The sequence below is a fragment of the Octodon degus genome, unplaced genomic scaffold (genome assembly GCF_000260255.1).
Source record: "Octodon degus isolate 3935 unplaced genomic scaffold, OctDeg1.0 scaffold00020, whole genome shotgun sequence".
Taxonomy (NCBI): Eukaryota; Metazoa; Chordata; class Mammalia; order Rodentia; family Octodontidae; genus Octodon; species Octodon degus.
Window position 1 is genome coordinate 19559172 of NW_004524596.1, and position 14306 is coordinate 19573477.

Consider the following 14306-nt stretch of genomic DNA (forward strand, 5'->3'; position numbering starts at 1 on the left):
TTATTTATTTATTTTTCCATAAATTTTATTGATAAACAAATAGCAATGAGACAGTTTCAAATCAAATTGGTAGGACAGTTTCAATAATTAACAAATTGTATACATTCCTCCCAGTGGTTAATTGCTATACAAGATGTGGACATGATATCCTATCTACAAACACCCTTAGAAAAAATCACTCTATTCATTAAGAGAATGTAACTATATATCTATCCTAATCACTTTGAATACACAGATACAAAATGGACATTCATCTGTATCCCCTTTTTTTGTTAAGTTCCGTTATTTGAATATTATAGGTGTGTTAACTCAGCAAAATAATCTGAAAGAGTTCAGTAGTCCATAATAGCATTGGGTCTTCCACTTCACTGGCAATGTCAGAAATTGTTGACCTGAGTCTCCTACAGCTCAACATACCAGCATGGCTTTACTTCTTATATTTCATTTTTATGCTTTTCTGCTGGGTAGTTAAGACCAAGGTAAAGCAGGACCTATTCTCTCAGTCATCAATCATTTCCTCTCCAACATTGGAACAATAAGGCCAATAATGTACAATATTCTGATAATGGAGGATAATAAAAACGTAAGTATATTTTCAGAGAAACTCTCATAAAGGCAAGGGAAACATTAAAAAAGTATAAGACTTATCAAAATCAAAATAGAGTCACCTGAGTCAGCCCTACAAAAAAAGGCAAAAATTATTTTAAGAGTTCTTACACATGACTGTCTGATAACTATCACAAATGATTCTACAAAAATCAAAATTTGTCTTGAGTCTGTTTAATCCTTTATGATCCAATAGATGTGGCATTAGAGAATCTTGATCTTAAGACATCAGAGGTAGTAGCAATCTTCTAAACCAAAGACAATTAAGGCTGGATACAGATGGTAGCCCCTAAAAAAACAATTAAAACAGATTTCTGGAAAAAAAAAAGAGAGAGAATTGGTCACACACATGAAAGTGACATGTGACCCAGCCTCTCCTGAACAGCTGTCTGCCCTGAGCTTGCTTATCCTAGTGAGTGTAGATGAACCATGTCTAGTGAACAACCATTGTTGAAATGCAGGTAAGAGAGACAATATTTTAAAATAGATAATAAATTATTGAAATCAGGTAAGAGAAACAATATTTTAAAATAGATAATAAGCACCAAACTGATCTTCCAATTCCCCCCAGGGATTATGGCAGTTGACTGAGAGCTGCTGACCTTATGTCCAGAGGTTAGCCCAATCTTAACCCAGTCTCTCCCTCCCCCCACACATCATACCTACCAGGCACTCTACCAACCCACTCATTGCACGTCCTGGTCTTCCCTCAGTCCCCCACCCACTGGCTAGCCTCTCCTTACATTTATCCTACAAGTTTTCTCAAAGAAGCCTACCTGATTATAGGTGGGGTTTGGTCCCCCATTTTATAATCCCATAAACGCTTACATACTTCACCTCATGACATTTCTTTAACAAATGGTATTTACCAGTATAAGTTAAAGTGGGAACACTGGTACTTCCCACCAGTACAGAAAAAACACTTGGTCAGCTTTATTCATATCAATACAAAGACAGTCTTCCTGGTATAATTGAACCAAACTTGCCCTACAATGAATTTCAAAGGTAGAGGGAATGTCTACATTCCTTACCAGTAATTCCCCTAACATACAGTGCTATCTGATAGCCTGTGGGTACCCCAGCAAATTTTTGTAGAATGAAAACCTTGAAAGATCTTTGCAATTGAATCTAGAATTTTTCAAAAAGTGTATTTTTGATAGGGAGTGGGAAGGAGGCTCAGCAACAGATTGCTTGTCTAGTATCTCTAAAGCCCTGGGTTCAGGCAAGCTCAGCTCTGGAACAAAAAGAACATTCTCATACCCAATTTTTATCTTTATCACCAAGACAAGTGCTTGGGACTACGATTTATGTTTTCCTCAAAGTTACAATACTATTCATGTAACTTTTCCAGAAATAAAATGAAAAGGAATTTCTAACCTATATTTTTAGAATTATATAAAGTACAGATAAACTGAAATTGTTATGTATGTATGCATATATAAATGTATATATACTGTACTAGAGTTCCTCAAAGAAACAGAAAACAAATATATAGGTGATAATAAGGTAGATGGATGGATGAGTGGGTGGGCGGATGGATTTGGGTAGAGAGAGACAGACAGACAGAGAGATATATATTCTTATTTCACTTTTGAGTTTGCATAAAGCAATGTATACATACCAGAACCCAGTCTACTGAGTTGAAGAACATATTGTATTACTTTACTTAACATCTTTATTTTATTGGTACATTTTAGCTATGTGTAGTGATAACATTCGTTACAGAGCATTTGAACCTATATATAGTGTATCTTGTTTCTTCCTTTTTTTCCATTCTCCTCCCTTCCTTTCAGCCCCTCATCCCCTTTATTTACAAAAGCTTTGTTTCCTTTTTTCTTCTATTTTTTTCTTGTCCTATCTATCCTTTTCCCCCACCCTTTTTCCCTCTTCTGTTTGAATATTTTATTCCCATATTCCAATGTTCACTATACATTTTGGTCCTTATTTACACTTTCAGTTTCTCACATCAGAGAAATCATGCAATATTTATACATGTGTTTCATTTATTTCACTTAATATGTTGTCTCAAGATATATTCATTTACCTAGAAATGTCTCAAGCATATTCTGCTTTAGGACAGAGTAGTACTCCAGTGTATAAAAACACTCATATTTTCTTTAACTATTCATCAATTGATGGACCTTTTGGTGATGTCATTGTTTAGCTATTAAAACTGAACCTCTATAAAAATGGATGTACATATATTGTCATGGCATGGTGCCTTTAATTCTTTCAGGAAGATACCAGAAGGGGAATAGCTGGGTCAAACAGAACCTCTAATCTTAGTTTTTTTAGGAATAGCCACACTAATTTCCACAGATGTTTCACCAGTCTACTCTCCCACCAACAGTGGAAAATTATTCCTTTTCCCCACTGCCCCACCAGTGTTTGTTATAGATTAATTTATTGACAATAGCCATTTTTTCTGTGGTGAGATGGAATCTCAGTGTTGTTTTAATACAGATCCTTCAAATGACCAGTGGTGTTGAACTTTTGCATATATTAATGTGCATTTCTACTTCTTCATCTGAGAGGTGTCTATTCATTTCAGATGTTCATTTTTTTATTAGGCCTTTAAATTTGGGGTGGTTAATTTTTTAGTTCATTATGTATTCTAGATATTAGTCCTTTGAAGAAGAGTATATAAAAACTTCTTTCACACTGGACTGTCTCTTCACTCTGCTCTTGGTTTCTCTTGCTGTGTAGAAGTTTTCAATAAGATGACATACTAGTTGTTGGATATTTGTATTACTTACTGTGCAATTGAGGCTCTCTTCACAACACTTTTGCCTACATCATCTCTTCAACAGTTCTATCTATTCTATCTTCCACCATATTTAGCGTTTGTGTTTCAATATTTACATCTTTCATCCATTTCAGTTTTAGTTTACTCCATCATGAAAGACATGAGTCTAGTTTTTGTTTTTGGCATGTAGAAAGAAGTTTTTCCAGCACCATTTATTAAAGAGACTATCTTTCTTCCAATGAACATGTTGGCTCCTTTGTAAAAGATAGGGAAACTCAGTGTGCCAGGAGTTATTTCTGCATCTTCTAATCTGCTCTGTTCATCCTCAGGTCTATTTTTTGCCAGTATCATGTAGTTTGTAGCATGGTAGCTCTGTAGTATAACTTCAATTCAGGAATTATGATACCCACTGCCTTGCCTTTGTTACCCAGAATTTCTGGTTCCAAGTGAATTTTAGGAATATTTCCCTACTTCTGTGGGACATACTAATGGCATTTTCATTGGAATTGCATTTAATCTGTGTAACATTTGTGGAAGTAAGGGCATTTTCACTATATTGTCTTTTCCTGCCCAAGAACAAGATCTTTCCATTTTCTGATATCCTCTTCAGTCTCCTTTTTAAGAATACTGTAGTCTTCAATGTAAAGTTCTTTTACTTCCTTTGTTAGACCGATTGCTACATATTTAAAATTTTTTTAATGCTATTGTGAAAGTTGTTGCTTCCCTAACTTCTCTTTCAGTGAATTTGTTATTTTTGTATAGGAAAACTATTGAATTTTTTGGGTTGACTTTATATCCAGCTACACTACTGAATTTGGTTATTAAATCTAGAAGTTTTTGGTAGAGTTTTGGTAGTGTGCTATATACAGTATCATGTCTTCTGCAAATAATGATGAATTAAATTCTTCCTTTCTCATCCTTATTCTTTTCATTTATTTCACTTATCTAATTGCTCTGTCTAATATTCCCAGAACTGTATTGTATAAGAGTGATGACAGTAGACCTTCTTGTCTTGTTTCTGATTTTAGAGTGAATGCTTTTAGTTTCTAACCATTCAGTGTGATGTTGGCTATTGTTTTGTCAGAGATGACTTTTACCAGATTGACACAAAAACCATATATTTCAGAGAGCTGCAGGGTGTTTATTTTGAATGGTGTTGGACTTTGCCAAGTGCTTTTTCTGCATTTATTGAAATGATCATGTGGTTTTTGTCTTTGGCTCTTCTGATGTGATGCATTACATTTATTGATTTGCATATGTTGCACCATTCTTGCATCACTTAAATAAATACTACTTAGTCATGGCGAATGATCTCATCTATTTGCTGCATTCTGTTTGCCAGTATCTTACTGATGATTTTTGCATCTATGTTTATAAACTATATTGATCTGTAGTTATCTTTTTTATTGGATTCTTGTCTGGTTTTCATGTTATGGTAATGATTGCTTCCAGGAATAAATTTGGGAATGTTATTTTGCTTTCAATTTCATTGAAGAGTTTGAGAAATTGTGGCATTAGGAATTTTCAAATTTTTTTGTAGAATTTAACAGTCAATCTATCAGGGGATGGGTTTTTCTTTATTCATAAGTTTTTAATTACTTCTTCAATTTCATTGACTAATATTGAATTTTTATGTTTTCCTGATCCAGCTTTGGCAATTCAATATGTCTAGTAGTTGTTCATTTTTCCTATTTTTCATCTTACTAGAATTTAAGTTCTCCAAGTAAGTACTAATAATTTTCTGAAGGATCCTTTATGATTTCACTTTTTATTCCTAATTTCATGGATTTGAGTCTTTCCTTTTTTTGATAAGGTTGGCTAAGTGCATGTCAAGCCTACTTAATCTTTCAAAGAACCAACTCTTCAATTCATTATTTCTTTTTATTGTTTTCTTAGCCTCTGGTGCATTAATTTCTAATCTGATTTTTGTAATTTCCTCAAAATACTATGTTGATTTGCTCTTTTTTCTAGAAACTTGAGGCTCAATATTAGGTTGCTTGGCCTTTTTATCAAAATGGCATCAAAGACAAAGAAGGAAGCCCCTGTGCCTCACAAAGCTGAAGCCAAAGCAAAAGCTTTGAAGGCCAAGAAGGCTGTGCTGAAAGGCAACTGCAGTCCTAAAAAGAAGAAGATACAAACATCGCCCACCTTCCACCATCCCAAGACACTGTAGCTCTGGAGGCAGCTCAAATACCCTCAGAAGAGTGCCCCCAGGAGAAACAAGCTTGACCACTATACTATCATCAAGTTCTCCCTGATCACAGAGTCAGCCATGAAAAAGATTAAGGACAACAACACACTCACATTCATTGTGGATGTCAAAGCCAATAGGCACCAAATCAAACAAGCTATAAAGAAATTATATGATATCAGTGTTGCCAAGGTTAATACCCTGATCAGGCCTGATGGAGAGAAGAAGGCATATGCTTGACTGGCTCCCAATTATGATGCCCTGGATGTTGCCAACAAAATTGGGGTCATCTAAACTGAGTCCCACTGGCTAATTCTAAATATATACTTTGTTTCTCAGTTTAGAAAAAAAAAGAAAAAAAATATATATATATATTGCTTATTTGAGATCCCTCTGTTTTTCAAGACAGAAAAAAAAAACAGGAAAAAAAAGAATAAGAACAGAAAAGCAGCAACAAAACTAGAAACCAGGTTTACGCATAGAAAAACAATTACAAATAAATCAAGTAAAAATAAAACAAAAACAAGAAAAGAAAGGGGAAAAATACCCACATCGAGGCATGTCTCTGTGGTCATGGGTAGATAACATGGGCAGAGTCCAGCTCTGAGTTGATTAATCCCAACAAGTCAGCCATAGCTTTACAATGGGTTAGCGGATAATCCCAGTGAGCCTGCACCTTTAGTTCTACTGAAGTTCAGGCTGCTTTCTGGCTGTGGGCCAGGAAACTGATTTGTTCAGCCTGTAACACTCTGTGTGCTTTGTCCTGGTTTAAACTCACCTCCCTGACTGCCTGCTGACTTGAATTCAGCATCTTCATCTTGGCTTCAGGTACCACAAGATATATCTGGCCCACCATTGTTAATGACAGCTTGCCCCTCTCCAAGGTGGCTACCAGCCAATCACCTTCCTCTTGGGGATGTCTGAACCTGAATAACTCACCAGGTACTGCAGTCTACTGTGTCTGCTGCTCTGCTCCATTGGTGAGCTTCTCCATGGGGGCTTCTGAGAGGGCCAGTAGACACTGCCTCTGCAGGTCCATGCCCCTCCCATGAGTTAGGGCTCAGGGAAAATGTGCAAACTGCCATCTCCTTCTTCCTCACTAAAGTCTGTCTGTCTGTCTGTCTCTCTCTCTCTCTCTCTCTCTCTCTCTCTCTCTCTCTCCACTCTCCTGATGGCCTTCAATTCTCAAATTCTCACTTCAGATCCTTCTTGTGTCTTGCCTTTTTCACTTCCTCACATTGCTATCTTTCAGCATGTGGACTCTACATCTAGCAGAATCTCTTTCTCAGCTGCTCAGCACTCTGCCATCTTCCCAGAAGTTCCTTATAACCTATTCCCAGAGGAGAATAACTGCATTTTAAGTGGGATTCCCAAGCCATTGTGTAGCTCTGTGTCCTGTCTACTGATAACTTTTCACCAGTTTCTCCAGAAATCACTTGTGACATTCCTGAGCCACAGGAGGAAAAAGATGATGTTGTCACCATCCCCTTGTATTGAGCTTCTCTGGGGGACGTGGTAGGCAGAAAGAAAGTAGATGTGTGTGCATGTAGAGTATTGACGCAAATGGTTATGGAAGCAATGCCATTCTACAATCGACCATCTTCAGCCTTGGAACCCAAGAAAGTTGGTTGTATAGTGCTTACTTGAGTTTTAAAGTCTTAAAAACCAGGAGACCCAATAGTGTCAGTTCTAATCAAAGTCTGAGGAGCCACAAGAGCCAGCAGTTTGAGCCCCAGTCTAAGGGCAGGAGGAAATCATTATCCCATCTCAGGCAGGGAGTTATGGAGGTGACTCTTCCCCCTGTCACTGCCTTCCTCCCTCCCTTTTTCCCTCCTTCCCTTCCTCCCTCCACTTTTCATTCTATTGAGGTCCTTAAAATTTGGATGGGGCCCATTCTAGTGAGAAGAGATATCTGATTCACTTGGCCAACCAATTCAAATGCTCATCTCCTAAGGAAACACCCTCACAGGCCTATCCAGGAATAATGTTTAAGCAATCTTCTCCAGGACCCCTGGTCATGTTGACACATCAAAGTAACCAAAACACAGACATATAATTTATTTTATTTTAAAATGACTTCTCTTATTACTAATATCCCTTGATCCTAGATTCATGCAGGGCTCTCTCAGTTCTCAAGAATCAACATGCAAGAGATTCCTTGATTTAAATGGCTGAATGAAGCTATATGATTGTTTCCCTTCCAATACTGCAAAGTCTAAAAAACTAGGAGAACGAGACTAGGCGTGGTGGCACACGCCTGTAATCCCAGCACTTGGGAGGCTGTAAACAGGAGAATCACTATGAGTCCAATCTAGTAGTGGGACCCTGAACACCCTGTAGACCCTTCCTTAAAATACAGACAGACAAAGAAAAACAACAAAACAGGAGAACCAATAGTGTAAGTTCTAATCAAACTCTGAGGACCCACTGGAGCCAATGGTCTGAGTTCCAGTCTAAGGGCAGGAGAAAATCACATGCTCTAAATCATATACTCTAAAAATAATAGAGCTTCCTAGAAGTACTCAAAAAACAAGACATAGTTTAAATATATTAACCAACTAATTTTGTCCGTGAAGAAATATCGAAAGCACAATCAACAGGGTAGACAGACCAGTGCTCCTCATAAACAAATCACAGACTATCCCATCACCAACGTTGTGACATTGCTATTTATCTATGTGTGAGTTCTCAATTACTGCCATAATGAATTATCACCAATTTGGCAACTTCAAACAAAATTAATTTATCATTTGATGGTTCACAAGTCTAGTGTATGCATTGGGCCCAGTTTGCACAGACTAAAATCAAGTTGCCAGCTGACTGGACTATTATTTGGAAGACTTGAGGGAAAGCATTGTTATTTAGGTTTTTGACAGAATTCAGGGTTTTGTGGCTGTGGAGATAATGATACTTGTTCCTTGCTAAGAGTCATCCAGGAACTTCACTCAGCTCCTTAAGTTTGCCTGAATGCTGCATATTATGTCTTGCTTCATCTTCAGAACAGCTATTTCCCAATAAGTCTACCTCAATATTTAAATTTCTCTGACTTCTGCTGTATATTTTCTGCCTGCAGTTAACAAAAGCTTTCTGCTGTTAAAGGCTTATGCAATTAGATTTAACTCAGTGGGTAATCCTGGATAGTCTTCCTATTACAGTAACTCTCTGTGAAGTTACCCTTGTCATGTGCATGTAACATATCCACAGATACCAGGGATTGGAGCATAGATACCTTTTGGGGTGCAGGTGCAAGGAAATATTTTAGCTACCATACTCCACATCCTGAATGTGCTCAATGCAAAGGCATGTGAATGTATCATCTTTCTTCTCTTTTAGTTCAGAAATGCTACAAATTATCTCTAGAGGAAATTTTATTTTTGTAAAATATTATCTGTAGAAAAGATCCAGAGCTACATTTACCAACTTGGGAATCCTATTTAAAGTGCAAAGTTATTCTCACCGCCACAATAGAAGACAAACATAAAGCAAAGAGGGAGGGTGGACAGAAAAGGCCATTACTGAGACAAAATACTTGATACCCACAAGTTAAGAGAGGAAAGATGTATTTTGGCTCACACTTTGTAGAAGTTTCAGTCCAGAGTCGGCTGGCTCCAAGGCAGGGTCATGCAGCAGAGGGGTATTGTGGAGGAGAAACAGCTCATGGAGGGGCAGACAGAAGGCAGCAAAGCAGCAACAACAGCAAACCTGCCTTCTTTCTCTCCCTTTTTATTCCATCCAAACTGCAAGCCTATTGATTGGTGCTACCCATACACCCTGTATGAGGCTCTCATGATCCACACCCTAAAATACAGTATCATACCCTTGACTCATATGGTAGATTAACTAATGGTCAAAGTTGTAACATCCAGCTGAACTGAATCAATATGGTTTGGGGTGTGCAAGTCCAGCCTAAGGGTTTTTGTCAAAAGGATAAAATGGAAACTGGGTGAAAAGATGGCGTGCTGTCGATATTCTGGAGACCTTGTCTCACTAGCTTTCCTGATATAAACTTGGCTGTTATCATCAGAGGAGCTTGGGTCCTCACATCACTGAGGATGGATATGATTCTCTTTGGGAGAGATCTTGTCCTTATTTTGAGCATTGCTTCCTGGCTCCAGTGCAGATTCCTCAGCCAACTGGCACAGATTCTTCATTCAGCTGGCACAGACTTTCTAGCTTCCACTACTGACCTTTGGGCCTTTCCGGTGCAGATCTTTGATACAGACTTGCATAAGACACAGTTGTGAGCTCTAGGCCTTTTGCTGGACTCAAGAAGGCCATTGTCATGGCTCTAGGTCTTCAGTTGGGCCCATGTAGGACATCACCGTGGTATCAAGGCACTCAATGGGATTCTTTCGGTCTCAGATCTTCTGCACTTTTTTGCATTTGACTCTTTGGGAGAATATATTTAAAAATCCTATAAACTACACGTCTTATATTAAATATTTTCCCTTGTAAACCCTGACTACAACAAAATTGGTGCATTAGTAGGGACAAGGCTGTGACTATACCTGACTATGTGGTTCAGGAGCCTTTGGTAATGGTGTGTGGAAAGAGATTTGACTAATTCAGAGATACTGACTGAAAAGAAGAGCTCCAACAGCTCAGGCAGGATAAATTCTAAAGGAAGGGACAAGGCTTTCTATCTGAAATTGAGTGACCTGTCCCTAACCTAAGTGACAGAGGCAGGCAGTCATGAACTGGAGTTCAAGGAAAATACCTGGGTTACCTCTTACACCAAGATTATAACAAGGACCTTGTCTTAGTTTCCTGTAGCACGTGTAACAAATTGCCACAAGTTGGGTAGCTTAAAACCACAGAAATGAATTTTATTATGGTTCTGGAGAAGTCCAAAATTGCACCATTGGCAAGATCTGAAGGCTCTAGAGGAGCGTTCTTCCTTGACTCTTCCAATTTCTGGAGGTCATTAGCCTTCACTGTGGTCTCATGACTTCATCCTCTGGCTCAAAACTATAATGCCTATTGCTCTACCGTCTGTCTCAAATTGCCTTTTTTCTCTCATGAGGACTTCTTTCATTATATCTCAGCCCCACCAAGATAATCAAGATGATCTCCTCAAGATCTTTAATTATATCTACAAAGACCCTTTATCCAAAGAAAGTAACATCTACAAGGTTCTGAACATTAGGAGTGGAAATGTCTTTTCAGAGCCACCATTCTGCCACTATTGGGTATCTCTGTTTTCACCACCTCATTCAGTCAAGGATCGTTTAAATTTTAAATCAGCCCAAGTCACTTGTCTTAATTACTTTTCTCATTGTTGAGACAAAAACACCCAACACCCACTGTTCAAAGGAAATGTTGATTTGGCTCACAGATTGTAGACGTTTCAGCCCATTGTTGGCTGCCTCAAAACCAGAGTTGCATAGCAGAGGGGCATCACAGAGGAGAAACAGGCCGTGGAAACCAAGAAAGTAAGGACACACTAGCCCTCTGCCTATTGCTTGTTTTATGCAAGCTACCAGCCTTAGGGTGGGTGTAGCACTCACACCCTTAATCCTAGCCAGAACTATGCCAAACCAATCAGTGGGCTGATTTAGTCATCACACCCCTTGATCCAACCATCACACACTCTAGATCTAGCCACCTCTGAAAACCACCCCCAGTGAGGCCCTGGCAGGCTGTCTAGACAGGGCCATAATATCACCTCTCCATACAAATTGTTCTACAAACTCCCACCAAATGACCTTCTTACCTTGAGCATGTCCCTCCCATACTTACCTCTCTCTGCCCCCAATTACTTCCCTCTTCTATGTCCACTCCAGTCCAGCCACACTAGCCTCTCTGCTTTTCCTATAACACATCACTCCACCTAGCACATCATAATGTGGTGGTTAGTTTTATGTGTCAGCCTGCCTGGACCATGGGGTTCCCAGTCCTTCAGTCAAACAATATTCTGGGTGTGTCTGTGGGGTACTATTAGATGAGGTTAACGTTATATTAGTAAGAAAAAAATAAATAGACCCTCTCCAGAGTAACAAGATAATTCTTCTTTATTAATGGTCTTCGACGTAGGACACTGGTTTTGTCCTGCCTCTGGACTTATGCTGAAACACTGTTTTTTCCTAAGTCTCAAGATCAGAGATACTTGTTTAGATCTCCTGGTTTGAGTACATTTAGACTCAAATAACTAAAGCACCTTCCATCGTGGGTAACCTGCCAACTCACTCTGGAATTTAGGACTTCTTAGCCTTTGTAATCATATGAGCCAATTCCTTATGATACAGTAAATTGTGGTGTGTGTGTGTGTGTGTGTGTGTGTGTGTGTGTGTGTGTGTACACCTACTAGCACTGTTTCTCAATCCTAATACACATATCTTTTATGTGTTTACTTTATTGTCTATTTTCCATTAGAATATAAACTTCATGAGGATAAGAATTTCTGTCTAGTTCTGTTTTGTTTTGGGTTTTTTTTTGGTCACTGGTGTATTATTATATACATTTAGAAATCTTTCATTGGGTTAATTCATGGGTATATACTCTTCAAAAAATACTATACTTCTTTTCCAGTTTAAATAGAGAATACACAGATTATTTCTTACAATATCCAATGGATTGAGGATTTACCTTAAGAATGAATAGTCTTTGCTATAAGGGTCATGAAAGACAAAACTTCAAAGCAACATAAAGTTGCAGAAAAACAGGACAAAGAACAGATAGAGGTGTCATGTTAAATCTATCAAAAAGAGGAGCAGATAAGACTATCTTCTGAAAAGAAAACAATTCAAAATAGAATGTAACTACTGAGAAGCTTTAGATGTCTTCACAATTGAATACATTTTAAAATAAGTTAATTGTAGTCTTTCTTTAAATGTGCCTACAAAATTGGATTTATGAACTGTGTTTTTCTGAACACTTTCTAGTATATAGGCTGTGAGGGTTTTATTAAAAGAAAAGAAGCCATTGAATTGTATCACTTGAGAATTTAAAAGTTCTGGCTGCCACTTAAAGATGGTTAACTAAGCACACACATTTCCTTTTCTCTTCACCCAAATCACTTTGAAGTGCCAAATACAGCCAGGCATGGTGGCATACACCTGCAATCTCAGCATTCGGGAGGCTAAGGCAGGAGGATCCCAGTGAGTTCAACTCCAGCCTGGGCTACAGAGTGAGTTCAAGGCCAGGCTGAATTACAAAGCAAGACTCTATCTCCAAAACAACAAACAAACAAAATGAAATGGGAAAATGCAAAGCATGAATATTGCAGTACAGCAAGGCTTGGGCAGAGACAAAGACTTTTTTGAAGAAACAAAGGGGACAAGATAGATGCTAAAGCTTGATAACTGAACATCCTCCAAACAGTGTATAAATAGGATTTCCTCTGGCTAAGACATTGTTTATTTCAAGTGAGCTATAATCCATTGGAAATGAAGATTTCACTCAAAAAGTCAGTTTTTCCAGAAGAAATCTTAGAAGATATCTAAAAGCAGAAGCAGCAAAACTTGAGCCATTTATTGCATTATGAGTCAGTTGGTGAGAAAATATGTCTCTATGGTTTCAAGGTTCAGAGGCAGCTGAGTATGTGCTCATTTCCTGTCTGCTGGAGCCCTGTTGTAGCTTAGTAAATCCATGAATGCAGGGATAGCAGATGGCTCTAAGTAAATTTCTGGAAAACAGAAAACACAAGGAAGAATAGATATTGAGGACACTGTGCAGAAGACAATGCAGCCGGAAAGACAACACAGGAACCGCTACAAAAACAACAACATGCAACGTATTAATTATTGAAACTGTCCTACTAATTGGTTTTGAAACTGTCTCATTGCTATTTGCTTCTCAATAAAATTATTTTTTAAAAAGTGTGTACTAATAGAAAGAGCTCATTTAAGGGCCGGGGAGATGCCTCAGTAGAATAAGAGCTTCCCTGGCAAGCGCAAGGACCTGAGTTCAATCCCCGGTTCCACAAAAAGAAAGAAAAAAAGAAAAGAAATGAAAAGAAAAGAAAGAAAGGAAGAAAGAAAGAAAAAGTGAGCTCACTTAGTGTACAGGTAAGATTTAGAAATACGAGTCTTTGTATGACAGATTGCCTAGTGAGGTGCAGGGCTAAACAACAAGAAGCTACAAAGAAATACTTAATCTTCTCCTGATGGCCTTACACTAAGGAAGAAAAAGGTGGGATTTTTGTCTTAAAAACAGAATTAATTCTCTTCAGAGAACTGAACAAACAGACCTGAGCATTAGCATCTTATAGACTTTGTCTCTGCATTCCAGAAATGTTCCTCAGATATGTAGGCACTCCTTAGCACATTTCCATTGACACATACAAGTAACCACCCAGTGGGATTTGTCAACTGACTCGGTGTTTTCTGCCCATAAAGTTTGTGAACACAGTTATATCTTAGTCAGGGAAACAGAATCAATAGGAGGAACTGTATATATAATTCTTTCATTTAACAAATATTCATAGTCTACTCAGTTATGCTAGGCAATTGTCTTGGTGCTAAAAATACATCTGCCAGTTAGGCAAATTCTTTGATCTCCTGATCATATTTTAGCACCTATGGATTTCTAGATCGCAGAAGAAAAAATTTTCCCAGCCACAGCCCATGAAGGTTAGGCTTTGACACCTGAAAGAGGGAGGGAGGGAGGGAGGGAGGCAGAGAGAGAGAGAGAGAGAGAGAGAGAGAGAGAGAGAGAGAGAGAGAGAGAGTAAGGATAGGACTAGCTAGGCTGTCCTTTTCTCTTAATTGAGATCTGCTGAAAAATACTTTTCCACACTTAGCAATATCACGCTGTTTGTTGGTG

At 38.3% G+C, this 14306-nt stretch overlaps 1 pseudogene; it reads left to right on the top strand.

Moving 5' to 3' along the window:
* Positions 1–5366: 5366 nt before the first annotated feature.
* Positions 5367–5837, top strand: LOC105741715 (annotated as a pseudogene).
* The last annotated feature ends 8469 nt before the right edge of the window (positions 5838–14306 follow it).